Source organism: Leucoraja erinacea, chromosome 26 (genome assembly GCF_028641065.1).
Source record: "Leucoraja erinacea ecotype New England chromosome 26, Leri_hhj_1, whole genome shotgun sequence".
Classification (NCBI taxonomy): Eukaryota; Metazoa; Chordata; class Chondrichthyes; order Rajiformes; family Rajidae; genus Leucoraja; species Leucoraja erinaceus.
Window position 1 is genome coordinate 18,554,762 of NC_073402.1, and position 25,708 is coordinate 18,580,469.

General features: G+C 40.1%; 1 protein-coding gene across 6 annotated transcripts in view; it reads right to left on the reverse strand.

The window, feature by feature from the left end:
* LOC129709739 (UPF0500 protein C1orf216 homolog) overlaps nucleotides 1-25,708 on the reverse strand; it is a 240,470-nt gene that overhangs the window by 43,258 nt on the left and 171,504 nt on the right. For all 6 annotated transcript variants that reach the window (XM_055656285.1, XM_055656280.1, XM_055656284.1 and 3 more), the window contains one exon: nucleotides 4,991-5,213. The gene's annotated coding sequence lies outside the window, so the exon portion shown is untranslated. The remainder of the gene's footprint in view (nucleotides 1-4,990; nucleotides 5,214-25,708) is intronic.

Consider the following 25,708-nt stretch of genomic DNA (forward strand, 5'->3'; position numbering starts at 1 on the left):
ATTTGTATCAAATATATTCACTAAAACCAAAAAAGATGGTGGATGTCGCATCATCATTGACTTAACATCACTAAATATGTTTGTTAAGTATATACATTTCAAAATGGAAACGTTTGTTACTGTCAAACAACTAATTTCCAAAGGATACTACATGGCAAGCATTAATCTTAAAGATGCTTTATTATTCAGTACCTATTCACAAGGATCATCGCAGATACCTGACGTTTACCTGGATGGGGCAATAATGGCAGTTTAAAAGCGTTACCCAACCCGCGGGCTGTGTTAACATCAGCCCCAAGAGCAGCAGTGCTATTCACCAAGATACTAAAAGTCCCCGCCTTGGCAATATTAAGAAGACCCCCTTCCTCCCACACATATACATATCATGGCATATCTTGATGATATCTTAATAGTAGGCAAAACCTAATGGAATTGACTATGTCAAAGCTTTATATTCAGCTACCAAACAAGGATTGTTCGAATACCTTGGGGATGGGGCAATTTGTCTTACATCATCAGAAAAATCTAAGTTGAATAGCCATCCACAACTTAATAGATGGACTTATTGGCTACTTTCACAATTATTCACATCCATCTATGACTGTAACTTTGCCAAGAGAGACAACAAAACAGTTGCATTGGCACAATCATGCAACAATCTAATGGTCAACGAAAAACCAACTAAAGTAGCAATAGTAATTGGGAAAATGGTAGCAGCATTTCTGGCTACTCAATTCGGACCTTTGCACTATCAAAACTTACAAGGAGCAAAGGTACAGGCACTAAAACGACATGCAGGTCATTATGATTGTGTCATGAAGTTACCCACTGAAGCAATATCAGAACTACAGTGGTGGGCAAAAAACGTTTGGCATAGTTTTAGCCCTAATATCATCACTAACCCTACGCTAGTTATCCAAACAGATGCCAGTGCTCAAGGCTGGGGAGCAACTAACGCCATGTGCAGCACAGGTGGTAGATGGACTAACCCTGAGTCATCATTACTACTTACACTGCGCATAAATTATGTTGGGTGCCTTCTATGGTTTTAAAGCATATGCATCAAATATGCATCACTTGCATGTTCGGTTACAAATAGATAATACTACGGTGGTGGCCTACATTAACCATATGGGCGGCATAAAATCGTTATCATGCGACAAGTTGGTTTACACAATTTGGCAATGGTGTGTCGAAAGACATATTTGGCTATCAGCAACTTACCTACCAGGTAAGCTAAATACAGTGGCAGACACCAGGTCACGTAAATTTAATGACAACATCGAATGGATGTTAAACCCCAAAATATTTGCAAAAATTGTCAAGCAATATGGCATGCCAGATATCGATTTATTCGCATCAAGGCTAAATCACCAGGTACCTATGTGTGTCGCCTGGGAACCAGACCCTGAGGCAGCAGCGGTAGATGCGTTCGCGCTGGATTGGGGAAATTTCTTCTTCTATGCATTTCCTCCCTTCTGCCTCATTAGTCGGGTACTACGCAAAATACAAATGGACTCTGCTTCAGGTATTTTGATAGTACCCGACTGGCCTACACAGCCATGGTTCCCGATACTCCATGACATGGTTGTTGGAACTCCGATGACATTTCCCAGTGACCCAGAATTATTAAAACACCCAGTGTCAGGCATAAGCCACCCATGCCATGAAAAAATCAAACTCCTGGGTTGCAGATTCTGAACAGACCATTGCTGGGACTGGGATTATCAGAACAAACTGTCGACACCATGTCAGCATCCCTCCGAACATCCACTAAAAAACAGCACTTGACCAATATCAAAAAATGGGAAAAGTACTGCCTGGATACAGGGACCACCTACACAACTGCATCAGTCACCAACCTACTGGAATTCCTGGCCAAACTTCACTACGAAGAAGGACTCAGCTACAGTGCCATCAACACAGCGAGAAGTGCCCTGTCTGCCTACTTAACACTAGCACCAGGACAACAGGGATCTCACCCGCTGGTGGTAAAATTAATGAAAGGCATTTACAATACCAACCCCCCCTAGACCAAGGTACACCCAAATATGGGATGTCAGTGAGGTCCTGACTTACCTCAGGGGATGGCCACCAGCCAGATCCCTCAACCTGGAACAATTGACACTCAAAACGCTCATGTTAATGGCACTTGTATCCGCACAGAGGGTCCAGTCTCTACATCGGTTACGACTGGACAACATGATTACAGCTCCAGACCAGATCTCGTTTATGATCCAGGGACTGATCAAACAGAGCAGGCCAGGAACGCCAAGTCCAGTCGTGGTATTCCGGGCTTACCCACCAGAACCACGGTTATGTGTCATGACCCACCTACTATCTTATATAGACACAACTAACAATATTCGAGGGAGTGAAAACGCCTTGTGGGTCAGTCATAAAAAACCTCATGGTCGGGTGACGAGCCAAACCATTTTGAGATGGCTCAAGCAGGTGCTAAAAGCTGCCGGGATTGACACTAACTTGTATAAATCTCACTCCACCAGGGCAGCATCCACGTCAACGGCGAAAGAATGAACGTGCAAATGGACCACATCCTGGCTACAGCAGGATGGGCAAGGGAAACCACGTTCAGGACTTTTTATCACAAGCCGTTGGCAAAACCTGTGTTATATGCAGAAACAATTTTACAGTCTGCAAATATTTAATTTAAGCCCGGGGGAGCAATTTTCTTTTTTGTTGTTATTGTTAATAAATACCATTTTGTTTTTCTACAAACAGATTCATTGGTTGATTACGATAACACACTTCCTCCCTCAAAGACTTCGGCAGTGATGTAGTAATAACTGTTACACGGTTTGAAATCACAGAGCTTTGAAATCTTCACGTAGTCACTCACGTGACTCCGAAGTAAAATAGTAAGATTAAACGAGAACTTACCAGTTTGAAGTTTGATCTGTATTTTATGAGGAGTTACGATGAGGGATTACGTGCCCTCCGCTCCCACCCTCAATAATATGGGTCAAATTCATAAACTGATGTCTCCTTGTCTTTACTATGTTTACTTCAATAACTGTGTCTATGTGATTCCACACCGCTGCTTTGAAGTATGCCGCGCATACGTGCTGAGCGGGTTCTTCACGTAATCCCTCATCGTAACTCCTCATAAAATACAGATCAAACTTCAAACTGGTAAGTTCTCATTTAATCTTACTATTTTACATGATTCTTTAATTGAAAAATTACTGGCATATTTAAATTTTATTATTCGGATTGTACAATAGGTTTGACTTAGGGAATGTTTTTCAACCCGCTGTTAAACAGAATCCATTCTATTTCTTCTCATTCCTTCTATTAGTTACCAATTTCCACTGACTGGTTAACATGCAATAAAAGCTTTTCGGTACACGTGACAATAAACTAAACTAAAACAACAAACATCCTTTTCCTTTCTATATTGTGTGGTTGTCTTTATTGCCTCAGAGTTCTCCGGAGACATTGAAAAGAGTTCTTGATTTTTGACAAATCTGTGATTGACCAGTGTTAGCAATTATTAAATGGATATGTTTGTTCTTCTTTGACTATCTTTGCAAGATTTTTAATTGTATTGACAAGCTTTTGGTCATCCGTAACTGTTACTATCTTAATTCTTGGTAAAAGTGCTTGATAAAAGAATCTGGATGAATTTCTGTTCCCTGTATATTAGGAAACTGCTGTACTGTGTATCCCTCCTTGACACACAGGGAAGATCACACACCTACTAGAGGCTTGCTATTCCCATGGGCTATCTTTTAGAACATTAGTTATTGTATTTATATCAAATTCCTGGATGTACTGTTGCAATAAAATCATTAACCTGGTTATTTAAACCCGTATATAAGAACCTCAGCCTCGGTTTCTGTGCTCCAGTCAGATCAGTAGAATTAAAAGAAATAAAATATGAATTAATATATATCAAGAAGAACCGTATGGGATTTTTCTGCTGCTCGGAATCTCAATGCTTCTCAATTCATTCCATTTCTTTCCTTAGAAGTAATATATTTGATACCATTAATATATTATAGATTGTTAGGAGTTAGGCAGCAAAAGCAAGCATGGGTTAGCAAATATTATTTAAATATAAAATAAATGTTTAGGTTAAAACAGAATTAGTTTAGGACACAGAGTGCAGAGAAACACCAAAAGGGAAAAGAAAATTTGATCAGAAATTTCACTGGATGTTCAAACCTCAAAATTCAGCCTTGGAGCAAAAGTCCCAGAGGTCTTTGCGAAGTGTCAACTTCCTGTGTAAGCAGAACTAATGATGGAGAGATAAAAGTAAAAGCTTGATTCCGGAACTCTCTGGAGATGTGGCAGACACTTTGAGACCTGCAATCAAAAGGAGCTTATTCGGAGATCAAAGCTGCCCATGCATTGATCTCGGCGAGGATTCTGCTGGGCTTCTAATTCCATCCAATAGAGCTGCACAGGATTTAGTCATCTTGTTTCATCAACCAACCCCCACAAAAAAAAAAATCAAATACTCTCTTTTATTGTGGTGGCCAAGAGTGATAACATCCAGTGATTCCTTCAGACAACTGCTTGGACAAGTTAGGAAGCCACGTTCGTGCCTGCATGCGGGACACAAATGGGAATGAAACCCTGCAGCAATTTATTAATTACAATGAAGGAAATACTGAGAATGGGAATAGATTTAAAGCAGCAATTCCACAAATTTTAATGACATCATAAATTGTTAAAAATAACTTATTAGCAATTATTTAGCAGTGGCACATCTAATAGAGCTCCAGCTACTCGAGCTCCATCCTATGTCTGAGTGCTATCTCCGTGGAGCTCGCACATTCCCTGGAGGGTTTCCTCGGGTTGCTCCAGATTCCTTCCACGCCACTAAAATGTGCAAATTGGCAGATAAAGATCAAACACAAGGCATGAGATGTGCAGTGTGACCAGAATCTCCGAGACTGCATCTGGAAAGGAGGCAGCAATGTTCATTGAAAGGAGAAGTTCTCAATATCCTATTGGACCATACCTTTGCCGCAGCTGAAGACTTGCGTTAGGAAACGCGTAGTCCGTGGACAAATCCAAACGTGAAGTAATCATTCTTCAGCGTCATAAAGACTGAGTTGAAGATTCCTGGTGCTCTTCAGATTGTTGAGCCTCGATTATAGGCAAGTTGTGCCGAAGGCAAGGCAAGGCAAGGCAAGGCAAATTTATTTGTATAGCACCATTCGTGCAAACAGGAATTCAAGGTGCTTTACAGGAAAGAAAAAATAATAGTCAATAATTAAAAATTGCAAAATAAGCAATACAACAAATGTATGAATAATAAAACAACGTCAACGAAACAATAACACAATTTTAAAAAGCACATAAAAGGGTTAAAATTAGACGATTAAGATTACCTGCACATCGGGTTAATGGCAAGCTATAGTAAACAACAGTGTTTTTAGGCCTGATTTAAATGCGCTTACAGTCAGTGCACACCTCAGGTGTTCAGGGAGCTTGTTCCACAGGTGTGGAGCATAAAAACTGAATGCTGCTTCAGCCTTTTTAGTTCTGACCCTGGGAACACAGAGTAAACCTGTTCCTGAAGACCTGAGGAGTCTAGGCGCCTCATATACAACAAGTAGGTCAGAGATGTATTTTGGACCTAGACCATTCAGTGCCTTGTAGGTCAGTAACAGAATTTTAAAATCTATCCTCTTACACACAGGGAGCCAGTGTAAAGATTTAAGGACAGGTGTAATGTGGTCCATTTTCTTGGTGTTGGTCAAGACTCTGGCAGTGGCATTTTGGATAAGCTGCAGTTGTTTAATTGATTTTTTATTGAGACCTGTAAAGATGCCTGTTTCTACACTGTATGACTACATGGGGCGGGGGGTGACTGGCAATCACCGAGGCATCTTAGTTGGCACGGATGAGTTGGACTGAAGGGACTGTTTCCGTGCTGTGCGACTATGACTAATTATTTAAGTATAAATTCATGATTAGCAAACAAAATCACCAAAATAGCTAAAGTTGGAGTGAACTCAATGAGAGGCGAATATTTTTGGCAGTGTGTTTGTAGACTGAACTCAACTCTAAAAATACGAGTATATATTTTATTCCTACACTCTATGTCTTTCAATGTCTCAAATATCCAGATTTTTCCAATGTTGACTTTACTTCATTGCAAGTCTGTGGAAATCCCAAGCCACTCACCCCACCAAGTCCCCAAGTCCATCACCTGTACACTCATGCTATTCTACACAGCCGAAGCCAATTAACTTAGAAATAGATAGCAACACAGTTATAACTACAACCTGTAAAAAGATAGGGTGACTATGTGGACAGGGTTGCTCTTCTGAGCTGTAAATTGTACAAGTATTTTATTGCATGGGGACTTGGAAGATGGTGAAAAGAAATCTTAAGCAAAACAAAATCACCAAAACTCTGGACTGTGATACATCTCTTTGAAACAAAGGATGGCATTTGGAATCCTCAAGGATACGCTGTGAATATAATAAAAATAATACGGCAACATCTAATTTAGTGATGGGATCACCCACTGGCAAAATGATGGAAAACTATGAAAAGGAAAGTGAAATCCTTCATCCTTTGATTTTCACTGCCTTCCCATTATTTTCCTCCTGCTAATATTGATGCTCCTTCCCTTGTTCACTAAAGTGGAAAAGGTCTGCTTCATGATTCACTGAGGGCTGGTTACATGTTCTGGTCAGACGCAGTATCCATGGGCTCCTTTGAACATCCCTCTGAAGTTAAGTTTTGGTTATCTTACTTTCGATCCCAAGAGGCTGTTAAAGCTCTCCCTGAATGGGAGCATCAAATTGCCTTTGCAAACTTCCACTTATAGGTACATGTAATGTTTTCACATCAGGTGAAAACAGTTGTCTGTCTCATTCACTGGCACATCCTCCTTCATTGCTGCCATGATGCAACTGGTGGGGGAATCTGCTTGTGTCAGCAAAGTTGAGGGTAGGGCCTGCCCTATATCCTTGCCTTTTCTAAACAGTCTGGCAACTAGTTACATCTGTTGGTGATATTCTGCTGTAAATGGGTGTCCAAGGTCTCAATCAAAGATCCTATAGCAAGCAAGATAGCCCACTCGAGGAAAAAGACGTAGTACGGTCATGGGCAGATTCATGGGTAATTTTCGGCCCCATTTCCGTAACCGGCTTCCATCTCCGCACCAAAGATCCCATAGCGGAGCAAAGATACTAGTGCGGAGACGGAAGCCAGTTACGGAAACATCCTCGTAAAAATAAAAGTTTGTTGGTAAAAATCTTCTCATTTTCAGAATTATAATTTAAAAACACAAACTGTTACCCCCGCAATGCTGATTACATTGCGAGTCGGGTTACTGAAAGGGATGAAAAAAAGGCCCATGTTCTGCTCCGTTGCGTACTACATGTCAGCCCATTGAATTTAGTAGGAGTGGTCTATCTTGCTCCGCTATAGGATCTTTGGTCTCAATGCTTGTGTAAGTTTAGTGTCCTGAACCTTCTTCCTCTGCGTTAGAGATCATTTTCAGAGAGATGTGATGATGACTCTCTTTCCATGGCAGTTTCCAATATGTTTCTATGATATTAGAAATTAACTGGGTGGGACTTCAGCGCCTCTGTTCTCAACTTTCCAGGGAATCATTGCCAACAAGGTGTAGTTTATATATGCAGGTTCTGCATATAATCACAAAAAACTATCCACTTACGCAGTGATTTTCAATGACCCAAAGCACTTTGCAGACAATGAACTATAATCGCTACTATAATGTTAAATAATATGGGTGAGATCTTGTAACTACTGGAGGCATAAAAGTTAATGAGTTTTGCAACCATCACAGCCAATGGCAGTATTGTTCTTGCAGGAGAGTTCAGTTACAACAGGCATTGCAATATGCAACAGTAATTAATTATGGCCTACAAACTGTGCTGGTGCATTTGCTTTAATCTATTGAGATATGTGCACCTCCCTTTACCATGAAAGATGTGAGAGCATTGGCAGGTGATGCACAATGTGTCATGTTCAGCAATTATGCTCTTTGCGGTATTGGAGATATAAAGTATATCATGCTACCTTATTTTATTCTGGTACCTCCAGCTCATTTCACTTCTAGCACCGCAGGAGAAAGTTAGAAAAATCCAAGCAGTTACTAAAATCCCCATAGAAATCCCCGTGTTATTTTTAGCTGCGCGTTTTCACACAGGGTGTGATTGTGTATGTTTCACAGGCTGGGATTGTGTATGATGTTACGTCCACTCCCTGTTCCCCCATATCCCAAATAAAGGAAACATTTGCAGAACATCACCGTCCTTTCACCTTATTTACCTGTGAAATGAAGAAAGTGACTGGAGTTGCCATTTGGCTTATTTTGTGTGTCATTAATTATGGCATTTGTCTTTAAATTTTAGCCCATAATTATGTGGGTGGGATTTATTACGTAGTCAAGGGCGTGTTTGCTGCTGTGTTTCTTGTGCAGAAGCTTAGTTTTAGGTTTAGTTTTAGAGCTACATGGTAGAAGGAACACCCTTCGACCATGTAGATTTTTACCGAGACACGAGGAGTTTTCTAACGTTTAAAGCAATATGCTGGAGTTTGATGAAGATTAAAGTGGACGAGTCAGAGAACAAGGTCAGATGAATATCTTATTGTTTTTCTTCACCAATAAAGAAACTATTAATCAAAAGACTGTGTTATGAAGATTTATCTGTTGAGAAACTCTGAAAGTCTCATGGAGAGCTCACATGCGTATTATGACCTTCTCCTAAAGGCAAGTTGACTCTTAAGTGGCTAGAGGGAGTAATCTCTTGAACAATATAAAAATCTGCTGCTATATAAAGTCGAAGGGTACCCCTGACAGGATGTGAGAGGCAGTCCCTGAGAAACATGAGGGTTTTGGCCATAAGACCAGTTCCAGAAGAGGAACTGAAGACAATAGATCTCGGCCAGAGGTGGCCTGGAGGTTTATCGACAGTGACATGACATATGAAGATTGAATACATTATCACAAAATCATGAGTAGAAATCAACTATTATACTTTGAATTTTAAAGCTGGAAAGCTTTAATTTTGAATGGTTCCTGTAAGCTTTAACCAGAAAACTAGTTCTGCAAGTTTGGAATATAGCCAATAAAGTGTTTTCCACTATGCCTGGAGAAATCCAGATGTCTAACCTTGGATTGTTTTGAAGACAAAATAAAACACATTCCTTTTGAGCTAACATCATTATTAACATTGTAGATGTTGAGGTAGATGTTCCTTGCTATACAGTGGTAGATGACCAACAGACACACATATATTTGTGGGAATACAAATAGAGGTAGATCATGCTGAGCACCTTAATGGTGATGGTAGGAAAAAAATAATTTCTCCTAAAGGAACAAATCCATTGAAACCAAAAATATAATAATAAACTGTCAGCCTTTATACTCAAAAAGCAACAATTCAAAAGTGAAATCTAGAGTGGAGGCTATATATATTAACAGAGGTTTATCATTAAGGTACCACATAACAGTTTCAAAAATAATATTAAAGCATATAAATGTCATTAGGAGAAATTCTGTTTATTTTCTTACTACCAACACTAAACCGATCAGCACATTTTACCTCCTTATTTCCACACATATATGTATGTCCGTTTGACTTCCAGCACTACATTTTCTGATGAAAAAAGTGTCAGGAGGGTAGCAGGTTAGGTTAAAGACAGAAGACAGAGAAGTGAACCGTGTCAATGAACTGAGAAGTCATGATCTCAGAGGGAGTTGGATGTTCATAAGGTCATAAGTGATAGTAGTAGGATAGGCCATTTGGCTCATCAAGTCTACTCTGCCATTCAATCATGGCTGATCTATCACTCCTTCCTAACCCCATTCTCCTGCCTTCACCCCATAACCTCTGACACCTGTACTAATCAAGAATCTATCTATCTCTGCCTTAAAAATATGCACTGACTTGGCCTCCACAGCCTTCTGTGGCAAAGAAGTCCACGGATTCACCATCTGACTAAGTGAGCTTTTTGTAGGAAATTATGTCACTCCCTCTGCGTTTAATGCTGAAAATATTTTTTTGGTGTGAGTGTGTTTCATGACCAAAAGTATCCAGTTGAATATCTGGTTTCATGATCAAACTTAGAGATTGAAGCAAAGTGCACTCCAGAAATAGCCCTCTTTGAAATGCGTAACATTGAAAAACAAGCACTACACGTATGAATTTCTAGGCAAAAATTTGCAACAAAAATAAAGAGATCATATATTACATGGAAAAAAAATCACTAAATGAGGTAGGGGAGCAAGGAATCTCAGAATATAAACACACAAATGACTACACAAGTGAAAAATGCCAAAAGAAAAATCTGCCAAAATGGAACAATCATTTCCCTTGCTCCTTGACACTCAAATCAGATCAAGAATGGACATGTGGATATGTGTATGACAATGAATGTACTGATGAAGGGCTGAGATAAGTCGTTGCTACGCTTGGTTTCCAGATGAATTAGTGTCCAACTTTTAATTTTGTATTTATTTGAAAGTTCAGTGCAATGTAATAGCATCAGTCCTCTGTATCACCCTGAATCCCAAAGGGGAACAGAGAGATCAGAACAGATGTTAAAGGAAATGTTGACAAAGCAGATGCTTCAAAGTTAGTTTAGCTTCACGATAACTCATCATCGACTAATTCCTTGTTGAAATGCTGTGTGACTCCGTACGCCACTTATGGTTTTACTCTGGCTGAATCTATATCTTGTAAAGCCAATGTAGAGGGAAGAATGGAGAGGCAGCAATTGAAGCAGGAAGCAGTGTTTTGAGAAAAAGAACAGAAATTTCCACCGACTGAGGAAGTTACAATAACCTGAAGCAACGAGAGAGAGTACAAGGCTCAGTAATGGGACCTCAGTGAAGTAGTCCAAATCGGTACTTAGGTACTTTGTAGCCAATATCGTGTCAGAAATCACGTCATTGTAGTTCAAAGAATTACAGCAAGAAACACTGAAGAAATGTGTAGCAATAACATATTCCTCACGCCAGTCAGTTACTATTTTCAATTCACGGAACAGTAAGAATTAGACCAAGAGGCGGCACTTCCTCACTAGTGCTGCAATGTCAGAAACAAACTCTCAATTGAGGTCATACTGACCAAAGGAAGTTTCTCACAGACTGAACCTGTGATATAAGTTGTGGAACCGTAACAAGTGTTTTCTTCAAAGTGATAGTATTTGCATATAATCGTGTGAATAAGTCACATGGCCAGAGGCATGACATCACCACATGTGCATATGTAAAAAGCACTACTGCATTGAATTCCTTTGAGTTGGACTTAGATTAAATGTTCTTGTTTGAAGCTCCGAAGCCCCTGTAATTGTTATTGTTATTGTAACTTTACCCACACTCCAGCAGTATCAAGGTCTACTGTAGGTTTCATTACAAACTCGTACAAAAACCAACAGGCATTGTTTCCAGAGGACCAGAGTTATAAGTGGAGAAGTTATGCTAAACTTTAACTGACGATTGTTAAACCACTCGAGGTATTGAACATAATTCTGATTGCTACATTTTATGTGAATGAGTCACAAAGATGAGGCACAAAAAGGTTTCCAAGGACAAACTAACACTGAGATTTTGCTTAAAAAGACCATAAAACTATAAGGCCTTAAGACATAGGATAGAATTAGGCCATTCAGCTCATGGAGTCTGATCCATCATTCTATCATGGCTGATTTATTTTTCCCTCTCACACCATTCTCCTGCCTTCTCCCCATATCTTTTGACACCCATACTAATCAAGAACTTATCAATCTCTTTAAAAATGCGTTGCAATTAATTCTGCAGATTCACCACCCTCTGGCTGAAGAAATTCGTCCTCATCTCCATTCCATAGGTACGTCCTTTTATTCTGAAGCTGTGCCCTCTGGTCCTAGATTCTCCCACTACCGGAAACATCCTCTCCATATCCACTCTATCTAGGCCTTGCATCAACTGATTACAACTCTTCTTGCGTAAAATAAATCTGAAAGCTATCTAATGGAATTCTTTCGTTATGTAAAAGGCTTTGGAAAGCACAGAGAAAAAGTTTCCATTTGTTGGGAGAAAGTATAAAAGCCATTCACAAAAAAAAACGTTTCCAATTTGGAAATTTGGGGGAAATTTTCTTTAACTAGAAAGTGGTAAAAGCATGGAACTTGAACAACCAAGGTGAAAATAATGTAAACTGGGGATGGATAAGCATGTGCAGGAGCATTATGCTGATGAGATTAGACAAGCAAGAATAGGAGGAGGCTCAAATGGGTGAAGATTGGCAGCATGACTGGTTACATCAAGTGGCCTATACCTATGCACTTTATTCTATGTTGTCTATGTAGCAATAGAAGAACTAAATACGAATGATCTTGTCAGAGAGTTCTAGCAGTTGTTTAGCAGGTGTAGCTCCTTGGGAATTCAAAGCCCATAGAAGGGGCAAAGCTCATAGTCATTGCTATCTCAGAATGCAGATGGATCACAGCACAAACAATGACCTGAATAATAAGGGTGTCAGGGGTTAAGGGGCGAAGTCAGGAGAATGGGTTTGAGAGGAAAAGATAGATCATCCACGATTGAATGGCGGAGTAGACTTGATGGGCCAAATGGCCTGATTCTGTTCCGAGAATTTATGAACGTATGATCCTGAGAATATCAATGGAGTTCTAAGGAAGCTTAAGGAAGCTGTGACTGGGAAATGCAAGCATTATGCATGAAGATCTTTCTCCACCATATTACCACAGGTTACTAATGCAGCCAGAAAACAGATCCGAAAATCAGATTTTGTTCACTTTCTTGTACTAACTTCAACAAATTTAGCTACATTCACAGGTGAGTAGCTGAACCACAGTCCTTTGTCAACAGCAATACCTTGTGTGGTCTAACAAAGGATGGCAACTTCAGGTGTCCCAGGACTGGTTACTAATTAATGATCTAACTAACATAATAATTGTCATAAAAGATGCATATTTCAGTCATAAGGGGCTGCAGTTTCATAAGCAACAAGCTTTAAGTTTATTTTAAAGAAAACATAAGATGTCCAAGGTTGAAGAGCAGCACTAAATATGATAAGTAACTCACAATAAAACACACAAACCCAAGCCTGCAAATCAGTGAAAATGGGAAACAAAAAAAATCGGTCAAAAAGCAGTGAGCATTGACCAACATTTGCCCTTGTGAAGCTAGTGCTGATTAATCTACAGGAGGAATTTCTTCATAACTTAATTAATCAGGCAGCGGTTCTTCCTCAACTGTGTGAGTTTCATTAAAACTTTCCAAATTTCATTAATATGTGACGGACACGTTTTTGTAAATGCCATCACTGAAAGTCGGATATACATGTTGAGAAGATATCTCAAGTGGCAACAGCTAGAATATCAGTTCTTGCTGAACAGAGCTCGATGGTTTCAGATGAGTTTGCTATTCACGTCAGTTCTGCAATTGGAAGAATTCTACTAGTTTCCCGTGTTTGGTCTCTCCTTTCTCTCTACTTCTGAGAGTCAAAGGCCATGCTCTTTAATGTTTCATAATTTTTCAACATTACTAATGACGCCCAAATTCAAATCAGCGCAAAGTATCAGAATAAAAAGTCAGTGTCTTTTACTCATAGGTCAATGGACGCCAGGAGGCTTCAGGAGAATGTGGCCTCATGCCTCTACCCACATTTCTCACAAGCCTGCCCTTTAAGACTGAAGCCTTATTAATGTCGGATCATATCGGTTGCCCTCATTTTCAGTGAATTATTGTAATTGTGGGTGTTAGAAATGTGCTGTAATCATTATACATCACACAGAATCACAGACTGATGCTAATTGATCTAACTGGAGCAGTGTCTTTAAAGAATGTACCCTGCTCAGAGCCCTCTATTAGATGAGGCAAAAAATAGATTCCATGGTGCATTTCCATGGTAACAAGAGTCATCTGATGTCTTGTTAGAGAAAAAAGAAGTTCTGTCACTATCCCCATAGGGCTCATTAATAAAAGGCCTAAAGTGACCAAACATCATTGAAAACCACTTACAGCGAGAGAGAGGGATTGCATCTCCCTGTCAGGACCCTCCAATGTGTCCTTTTACCAGCTTTTTACCTGATTTGTGAGCAGTCATTTATTCAAACCCTCAGGCTCGCAAATCTAGTAGATAGCAGCTTTGAAAAATGTAACATTTCAAGTGTAAAAAAAAGGAGTTCATTCTTCTACGCTGAACCATGTAACAGCTAATAAAATTAAAATCTCCCTCAGTAACTAGAGCACTCGGATATCTGAATATTTTACTATAAACGGTACCGAACATTTTTGGCTCGGTGTTTGAAACCAACTTAAGCAAGAACACTTTGAAAAAAGTATTTAAAAACCTCCTTGGAAACATAAAGATGCATTTTTTTAATCTGCTGTATCACTTGTCATTCATATCTCCTGCTGGAATGTGCAATATTTGTTGGTATTATAGACTTCAGGAGATATTTGGCACAAACACATCCACAGTGATATCTGAGTTTCACTAATCTTTTCCATTCATCCAGAATGTATTCCTCAAAGAATTTCATGAACTCCCTTATCAATATGCTTGCCAATTTCCAGTGCAACGAAAAGCAACGTTAATGTAAAGAAGATAATTATAAATTAAAAAAAGATTGATTTGGATTGTTTCCCCAAGTTTGAAGTATTCAAAACTTAAAAGCAATTTTCATTATTTATTCAGTTAGTATTTGGACAAGTGACTTTTGTATACTGGACCGATGTGTTGTCAGTCCCATTAAGGGAATGATTACATCAAGACCTATTCTCCACGCTTCCTCAGTAAAGAGAGGGATCAAATGGAATGTTAATGTTTAACTTGTGAGATATTTTCCAACTGATGAAACTAATCCATGGCACGAAGAGGTCATTTTGAGGGAAGAAGGAAGAACTCACAGCGAGGTTGAAATATTGTAATGTAAGTCGGTAGGAACTCAGGCTGTGAGAAACCAAAAGAACAAACACATAACCAAAGATTCCTTAACTTCTTATTAACTAGATATTATCTACTTACAAGATATCCGTACTGACTTGAAGTTTGAACTCTGTTTCACTCCATTTTCTGTCTTTATTTCAGATATACAGCATCTGCAGTATTTTAGTTTCTTAAACTTTTATTGCCCTGAAAACATCCTCAGGGAATAAAACCAATTAATGTTTTATTTTACTGGAGTCTCCGCCTTATACATCCTTAGTGTTCACTACAATACTACAATGTTACATTTCCCTTTATGCTTCACAGAAGTATATGTCTTATAGAATAGGTTTAAACTAGTTTTGGAACAACAGCAACAGTTGTTATGCCATGTACATATAAAGTAGATAATGTTAATTCAGGTAGCTTGTAGGTGCAGTCATTGAGGTTAGTTTATATATAGCATCGCTGACAGTGATTAAAGAGTCACTTAAAATAAACCACCACCGGCCTAAGGACTTTATTTACTCTAACGATATAAAGTACATTAGATCTCAGGATTCATTTGTTATCTGGACATAGGTATTTTGACAAACTCAAGTTTCAATCTAATGAAAATAAAAAATATATTTGAGTAATATTTCAGATTGTACACTTTTATTACTTGAATGCAGTAAAGTCCTTGGTCATCAGTACGGATTTAATTGCCTTTTAATTCTCAAGGGATTCAGCAGGTAATATGAGCATTAAGAAATAGCAGGGTACGAACTTAGATTAATTTCCAGATGACTAGATGATGCCACAGGTGTACAATGTTGGGCCATTGCTTCATTTTAATAATATGAGTAATCTACTGTTGTATGGCGAACCTCTGTAGGTAACTCACCCATTTACCATCGCCCATTCTCAAGGTCTCTGATCTGCCAAAGAAGCCTTAAGATAAACAGAAGCTTGAAAAACAAGAATCCAATGTTTAGTCCTTTCTGGGCAACCCAATTGCTCAGGAGGAGACTAACACAAATGGTCAGGTTCATATCAGCAAATGAATGGGGCCGACGAGTTGCTTATGATAATCACTCTGGATGCTAGCATGGGCTTGAATTTTTCCAGACAGCCATCGGACACGGGAGAGACTGCAGCAATAATGACTCCAAGAGCCAATATGGGTTCAAATGTTTCTCTCACAAGCTTGGCCATCAAGTACATCTATCCTCAGAAAATAACAACATAAGCATGAAACTATTCAGGTTTGTAAGGGTGACTGAGAAACTTCCTTCGGCTAATCCTGCCTCCCAGCCTGTGGCCTTTTATATTACGGTTCGTCTGGTGATCACCTAGCAACTTCTTGAAAATGTTGATACTGTCTGCCTCCACCATCCTTTCCTTGGTGTTCTCTGTTCCAAAGGAAATAACTCCAGCTTCTAAGATGTTCCTAGAAACATCCTTGTATATCTTCTTTGCATAATTTTAAACTCTGTGACAACTTTATGGTAACCAAAATTGTCTAAAATCGGGAACTGGACAGAATACATTCATAGTGACAATGAATATTTCCTGTTTTTGTACATATTATGTGCCAGTTTAGATAAGTGTCCCATAGGCTTCCTGAACTATCTTATCCTGCTGAATAAAATAATTTATGAACAAACACTCCACGATCTCTCTGTGGTTCTGTTCCTCATCATATTCTATTATGTATTCTCTTGCACCTTTCTCAACACCAAATGTGATTCACCACGTTTTGCTGGATTGAATTCCATCTGCTATTTTTCTACTGACCATAACAGTCAGGTTAGCTTTTGGGTTAGGCTTATCACATGTAGCAAGGTATAGTGAAAAACTTTGTTTCACATGCTATCCAAACAGATCCGATAATACTATACATAAATACAATCAAGTCAAATTCAAGTACAATAGATAGAGCAAAGGAGTGGAGATACTGAGTACAGTTCTCAGCATTGTAAAGCATCAGTTCCATAAACCTCCAATGTGTTGGAGGGGAATCGGTCAGTGCCCTAGCTTATGGAAGCACTGTTCTAAAACCTGATAACAGAGTCTGGTGGGGTGAACATTCATGTTTGCCCTTACAGAATTTATAAATCACTAACCAAAAACTAGAGCTGAGGAATAAAATGAATGCTCAAGAAAGTTAATAAATAAATTTATGGGGCGGTACAGTGGTGCAACATTAGAATTGCAGCCTTACAGTGCCAGAGAAGCAGGTTAGAACCTGACTATGGATGCTGCCCATACAGAGTTTGTACGTTCTTCCTGTGATCACGTGAGTATGCCAGTGTCCCCCCACAGTCCAAAGACATGTAGGTTAATTGGCTTTGGTAAGTTGTAAAAGTGTCACTAGTGTGTAGGTTAGTGTACGGAGTGTTTGCTGGTTGGCGCAGACTTGGTGGGCAGAAGGGCCTGTTTCCGTGCCGTATCTCTAAAGTCTCAAAGGTCTAAAGTCTGAACAATTTTTGTCCAAACTCGCGTTTCATGGACACGTGCAGACAATTTGGGCTCTGCATTATGGATCGTCGTGACAATGACTGTTTTCTAGGGACTCATCCCTGCCCATAAGGGAGGTATCTATTGCACTGTACACAGTGCCTGTAATACAACAAGGGAGCTGGAGGCAAGCATGCATTTTTTGAATAACCTGATATAATAGGGATTACTGAGGGATGACAACAACAAAATCGTGTAAAATAAGGATCAAACTCGTCGCATCTGTGGTGAAATGAGAGTTCATCGACGTGAGGTGGTTCTAATCGTTGGCTGGCTGGTGTACATTTCCCCCCACCGTGCAACCTATTAACCCCCCCTCCATTCCCTGTGCTGATCTGAAAGACTAGTGTGTTGGTGAAGTGTTTTCTTTGCAAAGGACACCAATGGCTTCTCTGGGATGAGAAGCTGTCCTGATGGTATGATCTCCTGGACAGGTACAGGGATAGGGAGGAAAGAATTAGAGGGATATAGGACAGGTGGGACTAATGTAAAAGGGACATCTTGGTCAGTGTGGGCAATTTGGGCAGAAATATGTGTTTCCATGTTGTATGAGTGGATGACTCTTCCTGAACCAGGATGAGTCATGTGTCCGAGCAGAAAGGATAGACAGGTTAGTGGCAAAACTAGTAAACAGGTAGCGATTTATGAGAAACATGCACAGACTAAATATAAACAAAATTGGGAAAGTGAACATAGGAGATAAGAATGAGCAAATAGAATTAAACAAAAGCAACTTATAAGGATGATTAATCATTCAGGGATGAGAAATTCTGTTAAAAATAGGACAGACTGCCTTGACTACAATATACACAGTGCCTGTAATAAAACAGGAAGCTGGAGGCAAACATGTATTGGGATGAACCTGACATAATGGGGATTACTGAGAGCTGACAACAACAAAAATCAGGATTGGGAATTAAGCACTGCAGGGTATAACATATTTAGAAATGATAGAGAGGGAAAAAAGAGAGGTGGGGGAAGCAATAGTCATTAGTGACAATATTATGGTGACAGAAGAAAGCAACACAGTGGGAGAAAAACAAAGGTAGAAATCAGACCGATTAAAGTAAAAAATATTAAAGGATCATCCACACATATCCTCTGAAGAACAACTAACAATGGAAAAAGGTGAAGGAAAAAATAAAAAGGCAAAAATAAGAAATGAGTGGAAAAAGGTAGAATTTTCATAAATGCGTTCTACTTACTCCAGTGTTAATTAGACTAAATAGGTAGCTACAGGAGAAAACTAGTGGGCCACACTGGAAACAGGACTTATTTTTAACCCAACATGTTAAAAGTCCACCAAGGGGGAAAAAAAAAATCACTTTTGGGTAAAGTAATGTGGAGTGAGCTAATGCAAAGAAAGAAATGCAAGTCGGAGGTCATCTAGGCCAGTGGTTCCCAACCTTTTTTAGCTCATGGCCCCCTTGGGATCTTTTAATTTTTCTGTGGCCCCCCCTGACATTATTAGCGGAAAAAAGTACTTCAATATTATAATACCTTCCATAAAAATATCAATATCTATTAATTGCACATATATTCTCTTTTATTCTATTCCACAAACATCAAAAATATTTCAACTACATAGATTTCAATTTATTAGAACTGAAATTTAGGAGGCAACAGGGTGGTAGCTCTGTGGCCCCCTTCATTGAACCTGTGCCCCCCTAAATCCCAAAGTTTTTTGTGGCCCCCCTGACATTTGCCATATGGCCCCAGATTGGGAATTACTGATCCAGGCAATATTGACCATAATATGATAGGCTTTAAGATGAAGATAGGACTCAAGTATGAGGAATATCAAATTGATAGATTGATGTGAGATTGATGTAATTTTGAGAGGGTACAAAAATTAACTTGGAAAGATTAAAATTGATGACAGTATTAGTAAATAACAGCAAACAACACATTTACTGTTAATAATGTTTAAAAAAACAAGATAAAGACTTGTGAGATGCCACAAATGAATCTAATCATATGGGAACGATTGAAGATAAGAAATGAAGCACACTTTAAATATGTCAACTGCTGGACAGTGTTTTTTTAAGAGAGAATGGGGAGGGATTAGTAGAGGTCAAATAAAAAGTTAAGGCAAGAGGTATAAAATTATATTATCAAGGAAAATAGAACAATATAGTAAAGTAATTTGCTAATAGATTCATATAAGAGGGTCATAAGGTCCCCATACCCCATGACACATGTACTAATCAAGAATCTATCTATCTCTGCCATAAAAATATCCATTGACATCCCTCACAGCCTTCTGTGGCAAAGAATTTCACAGATTACAGGTGCACAACCTTTTATCCGAAAGCCTTGGGACCAGACACTTTTCGTAATTCAGAATTTTTCGGCTTTTGGAATGGAAGATTTTTAGCGTAGATTTTAACGGCTGGCGCAGTGGTAGAGTGCTCGGCTCATATCCGCAAGGTCGCGAGTTTGCGCCTCGATCCCGGCAGTTACTCGATCGCGAGTTTGAGTCTACAATGTAGTTTTTTCTTGCAGAATAGGAGAGAATAGGGAGGGTTAGGCTAGGATCATTCTCTGCGAGATAATCTGACATAATGGGGATTAAGTGTAGGAGAGGTGTACTGCACTGTGTGGGCAGAACTTTGGAATTGATTGCCCACCATTCTCAAAAGCCGCTGTGTCTCCCTGTCCCTCCAACTACAGAGGAACCCGCTCCCCGATGGGCCGCTACGGCGACAAGTGGCAGTTCGCCCACAGCCCGAGCTGCGCCCCCTCATCCGCAACCCGGGTTCCTCTGGAGTTGGAGCGGGGCTGGGCTAGAGTTGTTGCTGGCTGTGAGTCTCTGGGATCTCCGTGCTTGCAGTGAGCCTGGGGGTCGGTGTCCCGATGAGGGGGCGCAGCTCGGAGTGGAAAAAGGCGAACTGCCACTTGTCGCTGTAGCGGCGCATAATTAGACGGCTTCTGGTAGTCCTGACGTCTCTCAGCTCCTGTCCACACTGGAAACGGGACTGGAGACGTAAGGACCAACATGGAAAAAGCTCCACCAAGGGGGAAAAAAAACAAGTGGCTTTTGGCCCAAAGTAATGTGGAGCGCGAGCTATGCAAAGAAAGAAATGCAAGTCGGAGGTCATCTAGGCCAGTGGTTCCCAACCTTTTTTAGCTCATGGCCCCCTTGGGATCTTTTAATTTTATGGGGCCCTCCCGTGCTTGGAAAAAGTACTTCAAATATTATAATACCGTTGGTCCTGACGTCTCCGGCAACCCCCCTGGACTGGCAGCTGAGACTGGGAACTTTTATTCCCTTGCCCCCTCCCTCTGCAACTGCAAACAACCCCACAGTTCCCAGTCTCAGCTCCTGTACAGGGGGGTGGCCGGAGACGTCACAGCCGAGCTGCGCCCCCTCATCCGCAACCTCAAGACCAAGACGCACTTTGCACACCATCAGCTTCGGTCCCTACGGGGAGCGTGTTCCTCTGGAATTGGAACGGGACTGGGCTGCTGCTGGCTGTGGGTCTCTGGGATCTCCGTGCTTGCAGTGGGCCTGGGGGCCGGTGTCCCGTTGGTCCTGACGTCTCCGGTGACTGGCACTGGCCTGCTGGTAGCGCCGACGTGAAGACAGTGCAAAGCCCCCGCGCTGGTGCAATGGGCGAGGAGCTGGAGAGGGGAGGGAAGGGGTCACACACATGGCCGGGAAGCAGAGGGGTGTAGGTGGGGTGAACCTGAAGGGAGCGACAATTTGCTGCTGCCTGCCCGCTGAGTTTAAAAGTTCTCATGCAAGACTCACGATACACTGTGTATCGTGAGTCTACCGTGGGAACTTTGTAACTCAGCGGGCAGGCAGCAGCAGATTGTCAATTATTAACCCTCCCGCGCAATATACTCTCACCTTCTCTTTTATGAATGGGGATTTAGTTCCCCTTTCTTCGAAGACCGACCGGAGGTTCCGCTGTCACCTCTGCGGGCCGCCCTCGGTGAACGTTTTCAAGGACCTTTCTTCAAGGACTGAAAAAATGTCGCTATTCGGAGGTTTCCGTTATTTGGATCGTCGGATAAAAGGTTGTGCATCTGTACTACCCTCTGACTAAATAGATTTCTCCTCGTCTCCTTCCTAAAGGAACATCCTTTAATTCTGAAGCTATAACCTCTAGGCCTAGACTCTCCCATTAGCGAAAACATCCTCTCCACATCCAGATCCACTCTATCCAAGCCTTTCACTAGATGGTACATTCTTCTAAACTGCACGAGTGCAGGCCCAGTGCGGTCAAACACTCATCATATGTTAACCTACTCACTCCTGGGATCATTCTTGTAAACCTCCTCTGGACCCTCACCAGAGCCAGTACACCCTTCCTCAGATATGGTGCCCAAAATTGCTCACAAGACTCCAAATGGAGCCTGGCCAGTGCCTTATAGAGCCTCAGCATTAGATCCGTGTTTTTGTATTCTAGCCCTCTTGAAATAAATGCTAGCATTGCGTTTGCTTTCTTTACTACCGATTAGTCTTGCAGATAAACGTTTTTGGGAATCCTGCACCAGCATTCCCAAGTTCCATTGCACCTCTGATTTCTGGATTCGCTCCCCATTTAAAAAAATAGTCCATGTCTTAATTCCAACTACCAAAATGCACGACTCCACACTTTGCTACACTATATTCCATCTGCCATTTCTCAGCCCACTCAGAATGGGGAAAATTGGGTTGGGAATAGAACCTATATAGTTATAGTGGACAATACCAAATAAATCATTGGGAGTTAGCAGAAATATTTATTCAATATGGTTCAAGAGGTACCTATGTCTTTGATTATTGGAATAAGTTATGAGATCAGTGCATTTAAAAGAGCAAAGAAAATGTATACATATGCTGATCAATCTCAAAGAAAATGTAACCCCTGGTCTGGATGGATTCATCCAAGCATCTGGGGAAAGAAACACTAAAAGAATATTGAGAAGAGAGGGCAAAGGCAAGGCTACACATATTTAATAATTCATTTGAAAATGGTGTGCTGCTGGAGTTCTGGGAGATAGATAACAAAATACATAATATATTTCAAAAAGGGGAAAAGATATGTGCAAGGTATTTTCAGCTGATCAAATGAACATTGATGAACATCGATAAGACAATCCTCACTAATTGAAAAGCTACAAAAGTATCTGGAGGCAGAACAGATAATAACGAATAAACAGCATGGATTTCAAAAGAGAAAGTCTTGCGTGCAATAACACTGAATTTTTTGAAGAGATAAAAGAGAATGGAGTCAATGATAATACAATGGATATCAGCTATCTATTTCAGTTTAGTTCAGTTTAGAGATACAGCGAGACTTCTCTACAGCACTACTCCACAACTGATCATTAGTAAACCTTTCAAACGAGTGTATATAACCGTGCATCTGCATCTTGCTGTTTCAAAATCTGAACCTTTTCTAAACCACAAATTTCTTTGATTCTTTTAAAGTGCGCAGGCCAATCTTTCAGCCGCTGCACTATTTCTCCAGCTGTAGTCACAGCAATGTAGGAAATGAAAAAAGAATGTTAAGAAGCGGGAAGAAGGAAAGAAGTTAGAAATGTGGAGGAGATGAAAAATTGAAAAATAATGACCGAAAGAGAATGAAAGGAAAGGTAAAGAAAGATGGAAGTTAGAGTAGACAAGAAGAAGAAGTAAACAAGAAAGAAAGAGTAAAGCAACACGATAAATAAAGCAGGACAGTGCGGCAGCACAAACTATATTATAGAGTCAGTTCTTAAATGCATAGGAGGTGCTCCCATAGTTTAAACAAGACTTGTATTGTTACAGTCCATTAAGTATTTGATCAACATTCAACTTAAAAAATAAAATCAGCACTGCACTACATACACAATATTTTGATTATGGCATAGGGCAAGATGACTGTGAATGTATAATGATCATACTGTGCATAGGAAAGAGTTAAGAGGTGCAGCGATATACTGTACAGTACTTCTCATGATTCTTTCCCATGCACAGTATGCATAAGAAATATAAATAACCTCAGCTCTCAAACTGCAATAGTACTGGCGAGCCTGGTGTAAACATTCTGTAACGTCTAGCAGTGCTAAAAAATTACAAGTTAATCAATATGCCTCAAGTGAAATTAGCCAATTAATGTTGAAAAGTGACCAGAAAGATAGTAGACAATTGTGATTCCAATAGCTGTAATGATGAACAGTGAGGTAATCAACACTCATAAATCATAACTTTATTGGGGGGAAATTAACCATATTTCACGATGCTAATGATAACATAAATATCAATCAATATTCAGAGCAATAACACAAGAAATGGGAAATGCTATCAATGGGAAACTCAGCCAATCTAAACAATATCACGCACGCATATATAAACACAAAGAGTAAACTTAAGTGTGAGGCAGTTATTAAATTATGACAAAATGCATAACAATAGCCAAGGGTGATACAAAACAAATAGGCCAACAATTAAACCAATGAGATAGCAATGAAAATTAGTTAACGCATAATTAATGTTAACATTAACAATTTAATTAACAAAATATATAATCATATCAACAGGACAACTGTCAGATGCTGAATTTTTGACAAATGAAATGCATATAATCTTAGCTTCACGGTGAACTGTCATTAATAGTGAAGGTTAAATTTTAATCTGTTCAAGCCTTGTCTCTTTACAATTTGTGAATAATGATCATTAGAAGGAAGCCTACTTATCACCTTATTGTAATAATTACATTATCCAAAAACAGATCTCGCTATTTAATGAGCTTGCAGCTAATGGCGTCGACCATTACTGTGCAGACTATATCAGGCAGCATATTTCACGATGGTATTTTAGCACTCGGTCTATAATCTGTGTCTCTGTGCTCCTCTGAGCTTTTCAATGAAGTTCGGTAATGTGTCTCCCAGGAGAATGCAGAACATTAAGATTTAGGCAACTTACTGGGCACCTCATTAAACCGCGGATCCTCATGATTACCACTAAAAGAATAATGAGAGACTGTCAAAGGAGAAAACTACTTCTGGGCTGACGTGGGAGTAAGAAATTAGCAGTTTTAAATAAGAGAACCCATATGAAGCAGTTGGCATTTCTGCTCACTGGCTTCTCTGCCTGTCTCACATTCCCCATCAAGCCGGGGAGACACCTCAGTCCTGGACATCAGCTCAATGAATGAATGAATGAATGAATGAATGATTGAATGAATGAATGAATGTGTCATATGTGACAAGTTACAGCAAAATTCTTTGCTTGCCTACCCAAGGTATGCAATAGTTGCCACATAAAGTCCGTTGAAAAGGTTACAAGCCAATCACTGAGAAAATGTCCACACAAATGTGGCTGGTTGATTCCTTCCAGCATGGAATCTAATTACATTACCATGTCTTAGATTATGCCGATCCTACATTAGAATGGAATATTGAGGACTATTGAAATGGAGGATCAGATTTGTTCAGAAAGGTATCAAACATTCTTCATTTGGTCAACTTCAGCAGACTGGTTAAATTTCTAATGAATACTAATATCAGTTGGGCTGCTGGAAGGTTTCACCACAGTGATGCCCATAATGAACCAAACGGCAAGTTGCTTGCATTGGTCTATTGAGGAAGCAGTTGGGAATGCTACAGACGGTGGTATTTTTAAAGTGGAGATTGATAGGTTCTTGATTAATAAGAGCTTCAAAGGTTACAGGGAGAAGGCATGAGAATGTGGATGAGAACATGCTCAACTAAAAACATGCAAAACTTTTGTATCCATATCAACCTTGACATGAACATGTTCGCATTTGAGTCCACTACACTGTACGGTAATGATCCTGTCTCCAATGAGTCCCCGCACCAAATTCTCTCTGATTGCCAGACTACAGCCTGAGAATGTCTAGTGCATCACCCTGTGACATGAGTCCCTCTAATATTTGGTCGTTGCTCATGGTGCTCGTGTCTAAGGAGTTGCTGTGGCATGGCCACTCAGTGATGTACTTTGTTCACCAACATCATCCTCATTCCTGTTCTCCTGCTACATTCCCTACACTAAAACCTCCTCTCCTTCCTGTTCCCCCCCGCTCCTCTTCTGGGAATGGCCTATCCCAAGAAAGCACAAAGGCAAAATGGAATATAGACGCTTGGTCAAAATTCTGGAATAACCTCTGAAACTCTTTGACATTCGACCTCTCTCTTTATCTTTAAGTTCCTCCTTGAACATTTTATGCAAGTTTGTCATCTGGAGACAATGGCTTTTGCCACATTTTCATTTCTATGGGGATGCTCTTACACTTCACTTAAACAGACCAGCGCTGATCATCAGAAACCATTCTGTCGAGGGAAGGGTTACCTGCGACTGAACTCAGTCTGTT